This window comes from Artemia sp. Qi Xiang Cuo, chromosome 12, assembly GCF_049724085.1.
Source record: "Artemia sp. Qi Xiang Cuo chromosome 12, ASM4972408v1, whole genome shotgun sequence".
NCBI lineage: Eukaryota > Metazoa > Arthropoda > Branchiopoda > Anostraca > Artemiidae > Artemia > Artemia sp. Qi Xiang Cuo.
The window spans coordinates 68,103,016-68,120,393 of NC_142805.1; the positions used below are offsets into that span (position 1 = coordinate 68,103,016).

Genomic DNA, 17,378 nt, shown 5'->3' on the forward strand with positions numbered 1-17,378 from the left:
TCTGTTGTCTAACACCTTCTGGCAAGGGTGCATTGCCCTCAGTTAAATTTAAACAAAGTTCAGATATTATATTAATGAAATCATTGTCAACACCATGTTTGAGTATGGCCTTCCTGAATGGAGGTTTTGAAGTGCCTAAAACGGAAAATAAATGCCGTTGTTCGTGTGGTTTCTTCAGTGTCATAATGGCAAATAATAGCTTTTTCTACTGTTCACTGGAAGATATACAGTAATTTCTTTGTCGAAAATGTCGGTGACTACACGTAGATCCTCGGGTGTGCTCTGATTAAGATTTAGCAAAATGTAGCCGTAGGGCTTATTTGTCACCTGAGTGTACGCTGACAGCAGAAATTTAGGGGCACCGGGGTATATTTGCTTATTGAGAGTTATTGGCGAGCTAGAATCACGAACAACTCGGTAGATAATATAGATGGTGCAATAAAAAGCAAGGGTTCGCATACATTTGCTCTGATAAAAGAGGTTGTATAGAACTAGGGTTATGGAAGTGTTTTCATGATGAGAGCGAACGGTGAACAGCTGTAGCATTTCCTGTGAGAACTGTTCAATGGATTCAGCCAAATCATCAATAATCAGCCACGAGTATGGTCCAGTACTATTGAAAACATCAAGTCCCCGTATGAATTGTATTGGTATGGCTGTGGCAATGGCTTTTACTCGTATTTGATCATAGGACTCCTGCCAAATACTATAGCAATAATAAATTTTTTTTTGTTTTTCCAAAAACATTTTATTACAAATTTTAATTATTTTAGCTAAAAGTGTCGTTTTCCCTGACATTGATGGGCCACACAGAAACGACCTGAATGGTGTTTTAAATTGATACAAGCTGCTGCTGTTGACAACAGTGGGACTACAACTAACCGTAAACCATACTTATCCAATGAATAGGTAGCAAAAATTTTCCCATAGATCTATCTAGAACAAGAACAACAAAAACAATATTTCATTCATTTATTCGACATGAAAACTCTATTTTGTTCAACATGAACAACATAAAAAAAACACTCGTTCAGCAAGAACAAATCTCTATTTGTTCAAACATTACTGACATAAAAAATGACACTTGTATTCAAACATGAAGAACAACATTTATTATCAAAACACTTCTGTTCAACAAGAACAGCACCCCATGTACAAAACCTATTGTCATAAATAAAAACACTTCTGTTCAAACATGAAGAACAACATTTATTAAGATAAAAAAAAACACTTCTATTCAAACATGAAGAACAACATTTATTATCAAAACACTTATGTTCATCAAGAAAAACACTAACACTTTATGTACAACACTTATTGTCATAGAAAACACTTTTTGTTCAACAAGAACACACTATTTGTGCACACACACATTTTTGTACATTAGCACTTTTTGTACAAAACTTGAAAAAAACACGAATATGAACTTAAAATAGCACAGTTGAACATTATGAATTTAATACCCTCCACCCTCCGGGGAGCCGCGGGGCCAAAAGCCGACCGCGGGCGGGACCCCCAACCCCAGGAGCCACGGGGAAAAAGAAGGCCATAGGTGGGACCCCCCCCCACCCCCCACCCCGGGGGAAAAACTGTATACAATAGTCGCCGTCACTGCTGCTACAGGTTGGGTTAGGTTGGATTTATGAAAGGTTAGGTTCAGGTTTGAGTTAGGTTAATTTATCCAGACCAACTTGATTGCGATAGTCTATGCATTCAACCCGCTCTGAAATACGGTAGTGACCATGGGGTAGTACACTTACACCATTCTCGAGCACAAAGACTTTGTCAGATATACATGAAATTGCATTCTTTTCCACTCTAACAGTATAATTTTATACTTTAGAGAGCGAATTGCAAACACTTGTGCTCTCGGCACTAGGCTACTCTCTACACTGTCTCTGTACACACTCATATTAAAATCGTTCTTTACAAAATGTGTAGGCATCCTTTTACACGCCTGCTTTACATCCCTGTTATGTGTTTCCACGCTATAAACTTTAGGACCCGGGAACACCTGCCTTGATATCGAATCACTCCCCGTCTCTGATTTTAACATTAGTAGCTGGTGGGGGGCCTGACGTTTCACCAGCTCGGGGTAGAGGGACGGATTCCAGTTGGTGAAATCCATCTGCGAGCTGATGTGTTCCCCATTTCCTTATTCTACCAATAAATCCCCGGTTTTTACTTTCAATAGCAGAGAATCTGTATCCCCATAGTAAACTTGAACCTCCTGCTCCCTTGGCCATTGCACCTTGCACACATTGTAAAAAAAAGACAACACGAGCTTTTTGGAAATTTCAAGTACTGAACTACCTCCTGCTATATTTTTCTTCAGCACCAAATTTCTCTTTTTTCTGTGTAGAAGAACCAGGCTCACCTCTATGCTCATGAGGGATATAAAATTGGGGTCAGCAATAATTCGTACACACTCCTGAGGGTCTGTCACGACGTCGCAACCAGATCTGTTCCGTACGCTTTCACACATTTTGCCAAACGCTGAACTTAGAATGAGCTTGTACATTTCCGTCTCTACTTTAGTGTTTGCCCGAGAGCGTTTATCAACAAAAGTGTCAATAAACGTCTTTAAGTAGGGTTTTTGACTGAATTGCAGAACCCTGTGTAATTTGGCGATCTTGAAACCATTGTTCATCATCCAGTGCAAAAGCACATGATGAACAACAATATTCTCTTTAGGGTCCAGATCTGCAATTACTTTTAGCTTAGAGGGGGTCCAGTACATCCCCATATCCTCAACCAATGATCGATTGTAGGGACTCAGTGAGTCTCTGGTCACTGGTCGATTGATACAGGGAAAAACAAAATCTGTGACTGAATCATGAAGCGCCAATGGAATGTGACCATCAATTTCAAACAACCATCCTTGTGGCCAATTTTCCTTAACGGTGTTAATGTCGGGGAACTCACAAGGGTTCTCAAGCCATTTATAGTTCCCACACGGCAAAGAGTAGTGAGACATTGCCGAGGGATATAATGAGTTCGTGTTCAAGAACACTGCATTTGACTTTGAACCGGTGCTGTTTTGTCCGCTTGGATCTGTTGTCAAAACGCGATCCCCCTGAAAAACAAAACCACCCCTCATAGATATTTCTACAAAAAGGTGTTGATCTACATCAGTGATTAACCCTATTTCTTCCATACTAATTTTAAAATCAACTTCATTACCAAATGTGGTGTGGAAAAACAACATCCTATATCTGGTCGAAGCTCTGAATAGATTTGATCTGTGTTCTTACAGACAATATCTAACAGAGTTAAAACGTCACTGGCCAAGTACAGTCTACAATAATCCCACCCATTTTTACAAATCCCCTTAGCCCACAATTTCTTCTCAAATTCGTGTTCCTCGGCGGTGCATTCACTGTTGGTGAGTGAATTATAGAAAGCTTCAATTGGAGGTAGTTTCACCTCGCTTAAGCGAGCGCCAAAACAGTAATAGTCGTATGCATATACACCTTTACAGATCAATAGGTCATACATTTCACTGTCTGGAAAGTGCTGTTTAAGCAAAAAAAACTATCAAAATTGTCACTTTTCTGCACTTGAATCAATTGACTCAATGCCTTGGGAAAAAAACTAAAAGAATCTAAAAACCTGATTTTATTCCAGCACATATACCCATTATTTACTACCTACCATTTCAGCTCGAGAAGCACCAGCTTCTCTGCTGATTTGGGAATGATGTTGTAGGCAAATTAATTATTTACCCATGGACTATCTACTCCCCCTACCTCCCTGTGCATACGTGCCAGTGTCGGTAAAATAAATTTTAAATCATAATTTGAATTATGAATAAAAACTGGAATAAAAAACTGCTGGCTAACGTTTAAGTTGCATGATGGGTGTAATACCCCTCTAAAATTACTACCCCCAGAGGATGTTTCCTGCCACAAGTGATTGTGGTCTCTGAATTTCCCCGTCCCCCCTCTTTTCCCTTTCCCCTTATTCCCCTCTTCAAACGCCCTCTTACAAAACCAACAGATTTTTTGTTTTTTAATCGCGAGACGATCCTCTGCAGACAACACCATAGGATAATGTGTATTTCTCAAACGAGAAATAGCACCATTAGCGGTGCCAATTAATTTAGTCAGTGCCTTGACCAAGCACTCTCCCTCATCAAATGTTTCAACTATTTCTAACAGTTGCATAGTGTTAGAACTGTCTCTTTGCAGGTGGGCGTAGGAAACTGCAATAGCTTGATGTTCTTTGATTCGATTTGGAAATCGAAGATCGTTCACTTCCACTAGCTTCGCTTTACAATCCAAAGATATTTTATTGCTCTGGAGGAGGGTGTTTTGAAAATTTTTAAAGCGTAAAATAGTCCTATCCCCTAAAACCGTTTCAATTGACTGGTAGCCATGCCGTCTGCAATGCTTCATGTTATCCCGTAGTTTTAAATCGCTACGAAATTGTGACAGGCATGTTGAACAGTAGAAACGTACCCCTAGATCCCTACCCCCTCCCAGAACTCTACTGAGGTCTGTAATAGGATTAAAATGGCCAATTGCATTGGGGTCACTAGGTGGTGTGTACAACAACCAAACCCAGTGCTTCACCAATTCAATCGACGGGCCTCTTACTGGAAACACCACCCCCTTCTTTTTAGAGCGAACCCCATCCTCAAATTTGGTTTCATATTGAACCAAAGTAACGCCGATATTTAAATGGGCATTGGTCCTTTCAAAAATATCAATAGACCTGAGCGTTACTGGGTATTTCACCTCTAAACAAGAAAAATCTACAATGGGAAAATCGGACTCCTCCTTCCCATGCACAGCCCAATCGTCTAAATTCGTCTTGGTAGCGTGACGTGCTAGAGGCTCGAATGCTGATATGAGGAAAGCGTACTTGAAACATTTTTGACCTGTTTCAAAACAGATTCGCTGAACGCCTTTACACCCTTCTAAATCTGGATTATATTTTAAAACTATTGACCCCTCAGACGCCCCACCTGCCCCCCCCCCCTCTTAAAATAAAATCCTTTTTAAATTTACAAATATTAACGCTTAAATTTTCAGCATAAAGAACTACAGACCCACTCCCGTTTTCGTTATAATCCTCGAGATGCGTAACAATGTGATCTATCCAATCAATAAAAACACCCTCAAAATTCTCTAAATGTGGATAGACCACTCGCATCTCGGTGTGTACATAATGATGGTAAACCTCGCTTTTTACCTCATTTAAGTTAAATACCTGTCAAATAATAGTAACCTCAATTGAATCCCTATCTCCCCACAACTGAATCTGGTTTTCTAGCAGTGCACGAATTCTATCTACATATTCATGAACAATTTCTACAGGGTCAAACACAAAATTACCAACCAAAAGCGAATTAAAAGGGTCACCAAAAGTTGCAGTGTAAACAACTATTGTATTTAAAATTGAGTTTGAGAGCTGGAAGTCAGGAAATTATGTAAATTGGATATTACCCCCCTCCTCCTCCTCTTGTAAATTATCACCACCCCCTCCCCCCATTGTTCATCAATAGAATTGTTTGAAGACATTCCATCCTCCCCTTCTTGTATATTATCACCACCCCCTCCCCCACAATGCTTAACAATAGGGCTATGTGAAACAACTTCAGTTGTTTGAAGTGGGGAAATGTAATCAGTGGGGGGAAGGTTCCCTGTTAATTCATTGAAAAAAATCCTCTAAAATTTGTTATGTGTTTGGACTCAACTCCCCCTGCTCAACTGTGCTATTATCTACATTGAAATAATCGGCTAAAAATCATCAATGTTATCTGGAATTTCAATGGTGTTATCATACCATTCATTGATAGGCAATGCTTCATTGATAAGCGATGCTTCATTGATAGACTATGCTTTATTGTAGAACTCCATAGACATATCTTCTTCTTCAATCGATGGCGAATACGGAACCAGAACAACCTATAAAAGAAAAATTGCTTATTTTCAAAGTGTCTAAATCATCCCTATTTTTAAAAATTGGATTATTATTTAAAAACACGCTTAGCCGTAGCATTTAGTTCCCTACTCTATATATTCTGAAAGTTCCAACTTAATACAATCTAAAAGATGACATGGAAAGTTTTGATTTCGTTCAAACAACCCATCAAAAAAATAATTTCATATTAAATTTTCATGGTGAGATAAAGGACTCTTTAACAGTAAACTATAAATTAGCTAAAAATATTATTATGAGGTTGAAAAGATAGCGAAGATGCCTACAGTAGGCAGAGAAAATAAGGTGATAGAAAAAGAGCGGTTTCTTTGACAAGCAAAAAAATTACATTATATTTAGGTATCTCTGAGGGGAGGGAGCAGTGAAATATAAAACAAGGGGTGTGGAGGGAGGGGATTATAGCGGAAATAACATTTTAATATCTCTGAAATACTTTTACAGTGTTGAAAAATAGTGAAAAGAAATGGGTAAAAAAATTGGAAGAAATAGATAAATATGTCTATAATCAGGTAGAAATGCTTACATTTTTATATTCCGGCTGCACTTGTGTACCTGAAGGTCCTGGCAAAGCATGCTGAAGGGCAACCTCACGATCTGAAATAGACATGGCAGTTCTTGAAGGCCCTGGAGAAGCAGCTTGCATGGAGGAAACAGAGGGCTGGTAAAGCGGCCCCTGGATAGTTTAGCTATTACGGCTTGTACAGCGGGGATCTCCATCCTTGTGGCCCATTGTCTTTTTGTTTTTTGACCAGACTGCATAGGGGCTGCCTCGCCCTCTCTTGCTCTCTTCGATGGAGGGGGCACACATTCTTCATAATTGTCCTTAAAAAGAAAAAAAAATTAGTATGAAATAATGATTCCCTTTTTTAAAGAAAAAAAATTAGTACTCCCCCCCGCCCTCTAACCATAATTTTATCTAGAAAGCGTTTATTGCAAAGAAGCCCCCTCCACCCCTTTTCAGCAAAGAAAAAAGTAAAATTTTACTAGAGATATACTATGCATGGAAATCATACGTTTTTATTGCACAACTTGTGAAAAAATAAAACTTGACAATCACTAGTTTGTAGCCTTAGGATAGAAATCAATGTTTCTATTTTTACCATTTAGAAAAATTTTTAAATGTTCAAGTCTATAGGCTTTAAATAAGATAAAAAGATTGTTAACACAGCTTATAAGTCTAAAATTTACGATCATAGGTAAAAATGCTATTCAATTTATACATAATAAAGCTATTGATCTTTTTCTTAAACCCACCCCCCTTAATTTTCACGCGTAGAAACAGTTTGTTTTCTCCTTACAACGAAGGTGTTAGAAATTAGGCATTGCCCCTTCCCCCCCTTTAAATAATGTCCTTAAAATATTTGTTAGACATTAATTTGGAAATAGCTCATTTCTCTACTTCCATACAGGTTGCGTTAAGGCCTAGCTTAATTAACGCAATCTCTTTCTGCATGAAACTGTTTTAACTTAATGGGAAAAACTATCCTTTTTCAGTGAAACCTTTGGTTAAACCGCTATCGTAAGGATTAAGAAGCAGGATGTACATGACAGATATCAATAATTAAGGTTTTAAATCTCTGCGGAAATGCTTGTCATAATGCGGTCAGTATATTAAGGGATTGACAGAAAGTTGACAGTTACTTTTAGGTAAGATACTGAATTTAACAAAAACAGAGTTATCTCCATTGGAAGAATTAAAGTCATAAACAGAGGGGGGAGGGGGGAGGTTTACAAGGTAAAAACAATGTATTTTACGCTTTCTAGCAATTATAAACATCATATAGTGGAGTTTGTATTGTGTGTGTGTGAAGGGGGGGGGGTATACTTTGAATCTACTAGAGGGGTGACTATGTAAAATAATTTTATTTGGAAATAAAGTAGGAAAATTTACTAAAAAGAACTCACATTATAAATCGCTGTAGCCAAAGCTTCCAAGTCAAAGATATTCAATGTTTTCTCCATGGTGTCATAGAACTTTATGAAAGTTTAATCACAACGCATGTCCGTTATATACGAAATCTCAAGGGCAAATTATGATGTAATGGGAAACCTTATGTAACCGACTCCCTGATTGGCTTAGACAAAGACACGGTCCTGTTTCCCGTTATCGGATCAATACATTCCCCCACCGATTGTGTAAATCAAGTTCTCGGAAATCCACTTCCCTCCTCTTGTCCTAGATCAATACATCTTTTCCCCCCGTCAATGCGCATGTGAAAACTTTGTTCCGGAGACAATACACCTAGACGAACAACAACAAATCAATTGACCTTGACCCCATTAGACTCGATCGATAATCCTTGAAAAAAATTATATCCCGTCAGCGTTAGACTAAATTGTAGATGGCAGCACGGTGTTCGTACAGGGCTGGTACCCCCTTTTCTACTGGCTCAATCCCCATGACGCTTGACATAGTTCTACCACGCTTCGACACAGATCGGCACGCGCCAAATCATGTAAGTAATTCCTGAAATTCCAAACCCCCTCAAATAAAAATTCACATAAGATAGGATGGTGTCCTCGCAGTTATGAGCAATTGTGTTTTTATCTAGACACTAACATAGGACAAGACACATGAACTCGACTGAATTCTCTTCCAAAATAAACCACTAATCTCTATTTTCTTAAAAGAAAAGCAGGTGACTGGTTTAACTGACTAATATTGATATATAGCATCTGATATAAAGTATCTAATTGTTACCAAACTTTCCCTTAAAATTTTTTAATCTGTCTCCCGCTTGGTGAAGCTCATATAATTTGAACCTGTCTCAGTTGCCCACTTACCTGCAAGTCCTGTGGACATGGTCTGTTCTCCAACTGTCCCAGGTGGCTCACAGAACTGATAGGGTATCTGTAATACCTCTACTGAATGACTGTCTGCCTTGGTTCTACCCAAGGATGATAAACTATCATCAAGAAGTGAGAATAATCATTTTTATGCAACTCTGAAAAGTTATGCCAGCTGTGCTATGACAGTTTCTAATGAGATCGATACGGTGCCATAATGCTGTTTCAAATAATTTCAGCCTTTTGGCTTCTAAGCACTTTTTTTCACTTTTAATAAGTTTGTGCAGTGCTTAGATGACTTTTTCTGTAAAGTCAAAAAAAAATTCTGTCTGAGATTTTTGAAGTAGACAAAATCAAGTAGTAGACACATACAGTGAGAAGAGGTCATAAAACAGGATTTTAACGAAGAAAATGCTGAATGAGATCTATTTCAAATTGAAGCTCTGAAAATGCGCAGCCATGGGGGCTTTGGGTTGTTTGCTGCTGCAATCTGTTCATTGAGTATTTTTATTAGCTTAAGCTCCGTAAGGTTAGTTCTTAAGTAACAACGAAAAAGGCCCATAGTACTACGTGTAAAGCTCTTCTATTAAAAAAAAGAAACAAAACAACAGAGCCAAGACCTGCTGTGCCAAAATCCGATCTTTCTTGATTTATAAAATCAACCCTCACTGTGATTTCTCAATAATAAAAAGTAACTTTTGAAGGACATTTTTCAACTCATCTGAGCCAATGAATTGTTAACTTCTTGCCACCTGCTGCACATCCCGGATTACCAGATTCTCTTTCTAGTGCCACCACACGCAATAAAGTACACATATGCGTGGCTCAGTCCCCATAACGTTTGACATAGTTCTGCCACGCTTTGATATACAGTTCGGCACGTACCAAATCGTGTAAAAAATTCCTGAAAATCAACACCCTCTCAAATAGAAATGCACATAAGATAAAATAGTGTCCTCGGAAAAATGAGCAATAATATTTCTATCCAGACTCAAACATAGGACAAGACACATGAACTCAACCGAATTCTCCTCCAAAAGAATCCACTAATGCCTATCTTCTCAAAGGAAAACCAGGTGAATGGTTTATCTGACTAATATGGATATAGAGTATGGCAGTAAAGTATGTAATTGTTACCACACATCCCCTGAATTTTTTTTAAATCTGTCTCCCACTGGGTGAAGCTCATATAATGTGAATCAGTCTCGGTCGCTCACTTGCTGGTAAGTCCTGTGGACATGGTCTGGTCTCCAATTGTCCCAAGTGGCTCACAGAACTGATAGGATATATGAAATACCTATACTGAATGACTGTCTGCTTTGGTTCTACTCAAGGATGGTAAACTATCATCAAGAAGTGAGAATAATCATTTTTATACAACTTTGAAAAGTTATACTGACACGTTATAAAGTTATACCCCCCCCAAAAAAAAATTTGACCGACACATAAAAACGTAACAAAATCCATATAAAAATTTCTGATTTGTTCTTTTATGTTTTTTGTACCCCCCCCCCCTGGTCTTAAGATATTTTTTTGATGCCCATTAATTTACTCTCAAAATTAAATTTTAATACAAACACCAATCGTAATAATAGTTACAATTAATTTAATTTTGAAAATAAGTTTAAGAGCTTTCGAAAAATATCCTAAGATTCCTTCGAAAATGGTTCTGTTTTATTCCAAAATGAGCGAAACTAATTGTCTTTTTTGATTATTTTGCTTCAGTAAAAAAAAAAAAATTTTATCAATTTTTTCATCAATTTTAGTCCGATACATCAACAATTACGTGCCCGACAAAACAATTACCTGCTTTGGTTCTGTTCGTAAAGCGTTTGACAGGGGGGGAGGGGGGTAAACTTGGGTTCTTAGGAAAACCAAGGTCTGGGAGGAGAAACTCCCCCCTCTGCAAAATAGCAAATTACACAGTGGTTCCAACCCCTTATACTAGGATATCTAGGGTAACTAAATGGGTGAAGGACAAAGGGTTGGTGGGACAGCATGGTGGGACAGGTTGGTGGGACAAAACCTGTCCCAAGATTACAACTACGAAGCATATGCTACCCCTTGGCCTCCAAATACAAATCACATGGTACTGTGCCACGCTACCAGGATTTGAAGCGTTAATGAAGGTGGATGTGAAACCGAAATATTCAGACTACTATTATTATTTTTGTATTAAAAAGTGTTTTGTTGTCTTTTAAATTTTCACTGTCACTGGGTCCTGTAGCGAGTAAAAATTTTAACCGCTATTAATATAATTTTCTTTTAATTTTAATCGTTTTAACATAATTTAAATACAATTTAAACACCATTAAACATATTTCAGAATTTGAAAAATTATTTTTGCGTCGATATTTGTATTATATTTCCAGCAATTCTTGCACAATAAGCAGGGCTATGCTAATACAATCAAAGAACTTGAACTTTAGGCTTAACGATAGACCATCAGTCACTTTAGCCGTCAATTTATATTCTTCCTTCTCTTCAAAATCAAGTTCACCAATTAGGATCACCTCAGCATTTGCGTTAATATAAAATAAGTCTGTGCTGCCATCTTCCAAATTGAATTTTGCTTTCTAAAAGATATTAATGGTTTATGTTCTCTGTGATACGATCAATTTTGCAACGTGTCTACGGCTGCAACTTGCACAGAAAGAACAAAAATGCACAGAATCAGAGCTTAGCCTCAGATTTTATCAGTTCACTGAACCAAAGATATCATATTACTTCTAATTTTCTTTTAGAGAATAATCCAAAAATGCTGAGAATATCGGAATTTCTATCTCAACAATTTTCTGATAATTTTCAGCGTGTTGTTCAATCTAAAGACGAAATTAGGCAGGTAGATGTCATGGACGTCAAGGTGGTTTTGGTAGTTTTAACTTCGTGATTTCTTAGACGGAGAGTATGTGGACTTGAATTTATGCAGGCAAGACGTCTTAACATTAATATGGGATGAGGGAAAGAAAAAATAGTAAATAAAATAAAACTAGTCAAAAAAATGAAAAATAAAAACTAAATTATTTGTCACAAATGCATTTTTTTGGAAGAAATTACTTTTTTCTGGAATGTTAACTAGAATATTGTTAATGTTAAAAAAAAATATAATTTTAGATTACTGTTCATATTGCGAATCCTCAAAAATACTTTCAAATGTTTCTAAGATTTCAGAGATTATGTAAAATCCAAAAAGTTACAAAAATCGAATAAGCGCTATAAAGTTCTGCTAGCTTCTCAAGAGAAGTAAATTTGATTCACTAATGGAGGTGACGAGGCTACAATAGATTAAGACACCTTTGGAAAATAAACAATAGGAAAAAATAATACGAAAAAATATTAATCGAAAAAAAACAATAGGAAAATAAACCATACACAGTATCAGCAAATGCGAATTAATTAGGCAATTTTGACGACTTATTTACAAATTGCCAGTTTACTCAGCATAGCTGAAAAGTGTAATAACCATACCTTTGGGGATTACATGATCCCCATAGTCCCTGGGGAAAGGACTTTAAGCTACGCAATTTGCCCATTGTCGAAATATAGTATTTGTTATTGGGAAATATTCGGAATTTTTTTTTTTGGGGGGGGGGGGATTTATGAGGGGTGGAGATTTTCTATGTGAATAATTTTTCGTGAAGATGAAAGTTTTCAGGGAAAATTTCCACGGGGGAAAGGTGTTTCCTGGCATGAGTTGAAAATGGTTAGAAACTAAATTAAGAAAAAAAAACACTTTTTTTTCAACTGAAGGTAAGGAACAACATTCAAACTTGCACAGAATAGAAAATATTGCGTATATGAAGGGGCCTGCCTCTTTCGCAAACCTTGTTCTTGATATGCTAAAGTTTTACTTTTTGTCCCAATACTTTAAGAAAAACTGCTCAAATGCAAGGGCCGTTGAAATTGAATGAAGAGCCTTTTCAAAAACCTTTACGACTTCAGCGTAAAGAGTAAGGGTTGAGGAAGTGGCAGCCTCCTCATATACGGAGTAGTTTCTATTCGTTTTAAGTTTTAATGTTGTTCCTTACTTTCAGGCGAAAAAAATTGCTGTTTTACTTAATTACGCTAAACCTTGACTTGTTGTCACAATTCTTTAAGAAAGAACTACTCAAAATCAAAGGCCATTGAATTTGAATGATAAGTATTCTTAAAGACCTTTAAGACTTTAGTCTTAAGAGTGAAGTTGGAGGGAGAGGTAGCCCTCCTCGTATATTTTTGGTTTTGCCGAGTCCACCCATGATACAAGCTCCAGATGTGTGTAGTAACCCAATCCTAGAACCTTTTCGTTAAAAAAAAGAAACAAAAAAGAAATAGCTTAGCATCTTTACAAATAAATTTTCACCACATGACATAGCAAACAAAATGTTATTACAAAAGTACTCGTAATATGCATTCATTTTTAACAGTATTTTACTAAATATTATCTGAGTTTTTTCTGTTAATTTTTTTTCTTACCAGTAAAAAAAAATAGGTGCCATACATGGGCAACCATATGGGGGGGCTCCCGCCCCCCTGGCTGAATTATGCTGCCTTATTTTTATGTTTTGGTTCTGAGATTTCTATTATATAGCATTAACCAATTAGACGAGGTTTGCCCCCCCCTGGAATTCAGCTTATGGGCGCCCAGGGTGCCATACCCGAGGTATACCGGTACCAATAAGTACCGGTCTAGCCAATGGCCACTTCTAAAGCGAATTAAATTAAAAAACAAGTTTTTTCAACTGAAAGTAAGGATTAACATTAAAACTTAAAGCGAACAGAAATTATTACGTATATTAGAGGGTTCGCACCCTCCTTAACACCTCGCTCTTCACGCTAAAGTTTTTCCGCACTTAAAAAAAGTTACTTGTTACTATTTTGCCCTTTTTTTGAAAATCAGGTAAATCTTCTCAGGCTCTTAACCTCAGATGGGTACTACACATCTTAATAAATCTTAATAGCCTTTGATGGGTACATAATTAAACTTAATGAAACATATATATTTGGAATCAGCATGATAAGCAGATTCTTTTGATATGTCTATTTATACCAAAATTCAGTTTTTTAGAGTTTCGGTTACTATTGAGCCGGGTCGCTCCTTACTTACAGTTAGTTACCACGAACTGTTTGATACCTCGCTCTTTGCGCTAAAGTTACTGTTTGATACCTTACTTACAGTTAGTTACCACGAACTGTTTGATACCTCGCTCTTTGCGCTAAAGTTTGAAATTTGTTCCAATTCTTTAAGAATGCCCCCTGAATCACAAAGACCGTTTAATTAGAATAAATAGATCTTTTGAAAGTGCTAAAAAAAAATTTAGCGTAAAGAGCGAGGTATTAACGAGGGGGTAAATCCCACCATATACGTAATAACTTCTTTTCATTTAAAGTGTTAATGTTGCTCCTTAATTTCAGTGGAAAATCATGTTTTTTTAATTCGATTTTTGATCGTTTTTAACATTTGGAGCTAAGAGAAGAAAGGAAGTAATAAAAGAAGAATTAAATAAAAAAAGGGTGAGAAAAGGAGGATTTTGTCCGCCAGTGGCAAAACACTGGCTGTGCCACTGGCTGAACAAAATCCTCGTTTTCTCACCTTTTTTTTATTTTATTTTTCCATTATTATTTCCTTTCCTCTCTTAGCTTCATATGTCATGTATAGCTAGTGTTGTCTTAGAATGCATTTATAGTTTTTTTAAATAATGCTAGGAAATCCGGCACCCTATTCATGGAAAATTCCTCCATGGAAAGATCTTCTGACGAAACCCCCTCCCCTTGACCGCCCCGTAACCAGAAAAAAAATACCCCCTGGAAACGTCCGAATGCTTCCCAATAACCAATACTACGTGTAAACAATGGGCTAAGTTCATAGTTTTCAGCTTTTCTCCCGTGGACTGTGGGGGATTAAGTCATCCTCAAAGACATAGCTATTAGCTTTTTCGAATATGCTGAACAAAATGGCTATCTCAAAATTTTAACCTGGTGACTTTGGGGAAAAAATGAGCATGGGAGGGGGCCTAGTTGCCTTCCAATTTTTTTTTGTCAGCTAAAAAGTGCACTAGAACTTTTAATTTCCGTTTGAATGAGCGGTTTCACGATATTTTAGGATTACTGTATCGATACGACCACCTTTGGGGAAAACAATAAAATAAACACGCATCCGTGATTTCTTCTGGTAGAAGAATACAAATTTCAATATTTTTGCCGATAGGAGCTTGAAACCTCTACAGTTGGGTTCTTTGATACGCTGAATCTAATGGTGTAAGTTTCATTAAAATTCTATGACTTTTAGAGGGTGGCACTGTCTAGGTAAAAATTTCGTTCTGGGGCACAAAACAGTGTAAATGGGGATTCTCTTAGGTTACAATCTCTTTTTTTTAATAAAGAAGGACACTAAAACTTTTAATTTCCACGTTTATTTTTAATTTCTTAATTAAATTATTCAGTTATTATTGTTTGATTATTTTTTTATATTTTTAATTTATCTTATTAGTTTATTAATAATTTATGAATTATTTCCATTTATTTAGTGTGTCTCTACTTTATTTTAAAAAAATAAATAAAAGAAAACACGTGAAAACACGTCCCGTTTGCGTATATGTATATTTTGTGTTTTTTTTTTGGTATAAATAAAAATTACAATTTACAAGGTACTTGTCGGTTAGCTGGAACACAAAGAGAATTTAAGCTTGTGTGATTATCATGAAATGAATAAATAAATGATAAAAATATGGCATTCTAGACAAAAACTTCGGCGACATCTTTTTCCATTAGGGGGGTTGGGGAGAAGCCCAGCGAATGTTTAAAACGTAATCAAACCAAACCAAACCTAACCTATGCACCTTTTTTTGCCCCTTCAACCCCCAAAAACTAAAGCTTAAATATTTTTCTCGGAGTGAGCAATACCTCACTAGGCAGAGAAAACCTGTTTTTCATTAGTATATTTGAGATTATATATGCGGTTCTTGCCGCGTGTGTTCCAGTAAACCGATAAGTACCAATTACAAAAATTACAGACTGAATATAACCGTTAGTTTATTTGAAATTTCCCGCCCCATAAAATTTCTTTACTTGAGGCAAGTGCCCCATCCTCTAAAAACACCTCTGGTGAGAAGAAAGGTTGAAAAGAAATTGTTAATACTCGCAAACATTTTTTTTTTTATAATCTCGTATTGTACTTTTTCGCTATTCTTATTGACTTCTTGGTACGGTATTAATTTAGGGTCTGGTCCTCCATCCTCCCTGCCTCCACTCCCTACACTATATCTGCTCATAATTACACCCATTAAACGTTGATCTAACCAAACTTCAATCCTATTAAATAGACTAGAATACACATTTTTATTTGGCATTTCAAAATCCACTGCATAAACAGTCTATTGCTGTTCTCAAATTCATTGAAAATAATTTGACTATTTCGGAATATCTTCATTTCATAACGGTCAAATTTTTCATTTGACATTTAGGCAGCTAGCAACAAATATTAACCAATCAGGATTCAAGGTTACATTTCCATTCAGTCAACAAGTGGATGCTTGAAATATCAGTTGGGGAATTATCTTAGATAAGAAGGGTAGTCTAAATTGTCACTAGTTCAAGTTGGAAATTTTCGAATATCAGACTCCTGGTATACTGCAGTTAATTAGCAGAACGGGGTATAAATTGGTTCAAGAAAATGGTCAGCGCATATATGGCGGCCCACCACCCAATTGGATGGGGCCCCCTCCAAAAGGAAGCGAAGTTTTGATTGGTAAGCTTCCGAGAGATATTTTCGAAGATACATTAGTGCCGATTTTTGAAAAAGTGGGATTTTTTATGAAATGCGGCTGATGATGGATTTTTCTGGAACAAATCGTGGCTTTTGTTTTGTAACTTATTCAACCCCGGAAGAGGCAGCCAGGGCTGTGAAGGAACTTGATAGATTTCTAATTCGTCCCAATTATCGTCTAGGGGTCACTGTTTCGATTGATAATTGTAGGCTGTTCATTGGGGGCCTACCCAAAGATAAAAATCGAGAAGAAATCTTTGATGAAATATCTCGAGTTACTGAAGGAGTTGTTGACGTCATTTGCTACCCTGGCATTGCTGACAAATCGAAATCGCGTGTATGTGGAATATGAAAGCGACAGAGCAGCAGCGATGGCACGTCGCAAATTACTGCCACAAAAGATTCTTCTTTTTGAGCAAAGAGTAGCCGTCGAGTGGACAGAGCCTGAGCCAATGGTCAGTGAGGAGATCGTGACAAATGTAAGTTTAATTTTGTTATAGCCTAGACCTAATCACAAATGACCTTCCGGGACATACTTTAGTATGTAGACCCATCCCTGAAAGTTTAAATTTCCTATGCAAGATAGTAAAAAGTAGCTAGGCTGAACTAGAATTTTACCATAAAGTATTCAGTAGCCTACCACGCGTGCCTTGCCTCTAGGACTTCTTCAAAGAGCCCTTATTTTAGCTTCAAGTGGTATGGTATTAACCTACTTTTGTCTCCCCTGCCCTTGTTGAGAGTTTATATCCCCACCCTGCTAGACTAGTCTGTGTTGAAAACTGAGGCTGAATGACTAATCAAGTTCTTCGCTTTTTGCTAAACTTGCCTACCATCTAGAGCCGTTCAAAGGGGGAGGGTAGGGTGTACAGGACCCAATTCCCTGGACGCCGGGGCTGGGGGG

General features: G+C 37.1%; 1 pseudogene; it reads left to right on the top strand.

The window, feature by feature from the left end:
• Positions 1–6,551: 6,551 nt before the first annotated feature.
• Positions 6,552–16,977, top strand: LOC148946437 (RNA-binding protein 47 pseudogene; annotated as a pseudogene).
• The last annotated feature ends 401 nt before the right edge of the window (positions 16,978–17,378 follow it).